Source organism: Antrostomus carolinensis, unplaced genomic scaffold (genome assembly GCF_000700745.2).
Source record: "Antrostomus carolinensis isolate BGI_N321 unplaced genomic scaffold, ASM70074v2 scaffold1939, whole genome shotgun sequence".
Lineage (NCBI taxonomy): Eukaryota > Metazoa > Chordata > Aves > Caprimulgiformes > Caprimulgidae > Antrostomus > Antrostomus carolinensis.
In genome coordinates, this window is record NW_010337651.1 from 81,736 (window position 1) to 82,481 (window position 746).

Below are 746 nucleotides of genomic sequence, written 5' to 3' on the forward strand. Positions count from 1 at the left end.
CCCTACACGCAGGCTGAGAAGACAGCAACTGAGTAGACAGCAACTGAGTAATGGCACAAGTTATCTCTATCACTCTCAGATAAAGTTACAATAGAAAACCACCAGCCAAAACATTTTCACTGACCTAGAAGACGACATCAACTTTTCCCTTGAAAAGGTCATTCAAGAGTTGAAGCTACAGTGGATTTGTAACAACAATTTAGAGATTTTCTATAACTGATTAAAAAAGGTAACTTAAGCAGTACTGCTGCTATTAGTGCATTTATGGAAGTACAGACCTTGAGGGGAAAAAAACCACACACATAGATGGTAAGTTGATCTCAACACATGGCGACAAAACACTTCATGATTTTTACTGACTGACACTATACCGTCCTTTGAGAAAATACCTTCCTGAAAATCTAGGTCAGCACACATTTAGGTGTTTAAATATTACATTTTCCCATTTATTAACAGTGCTTTGTACTATAGCAGAGAAAAGCTGTATGTTAAGTTGTATTTTCTCTCTACTAAAAATAAGATCAAGCAAAATTAAAATGTATTTAAAGAATAGAAAACACATCCTTCTATCCTATCTGTTCTGAAATTTATCTTAAATTCTTGGTCAATTACAAATTGCAAATTAAAACACAGTCAAAGTAAAAGTTATTATACATTCTCATAATTTCCAAGGGGCAGAATTTGTTCTTACCTGTAATTGCAACCCTGTCAAGGTTCTAGTTCAGTGCTGACAGAATTAGTTTACA

At 34.3% G+C, this 746-nt stretch overlaps 1 protein-coding gene across 1 annotated transcript in view; it reads right to left on the reverse strand.

Moving 5' to 3' along the window:
* The window catches only part of PPM1B (protein phosphatase, Mg2+/Mn2+ dependent 1B), a 30,577-nt gene extending 29,831 nt beyond the window's left edge, over positions 1–746 (reverse strand). Inside the window, exon 1 of the mRNA XM_010175233.1 lies at positions 692–746. The gene's annotated coding sequence lies outside the window, so the exon portion shown is untranslated. The remainder of the gene's footprint in view (positions 1–691) is intronic.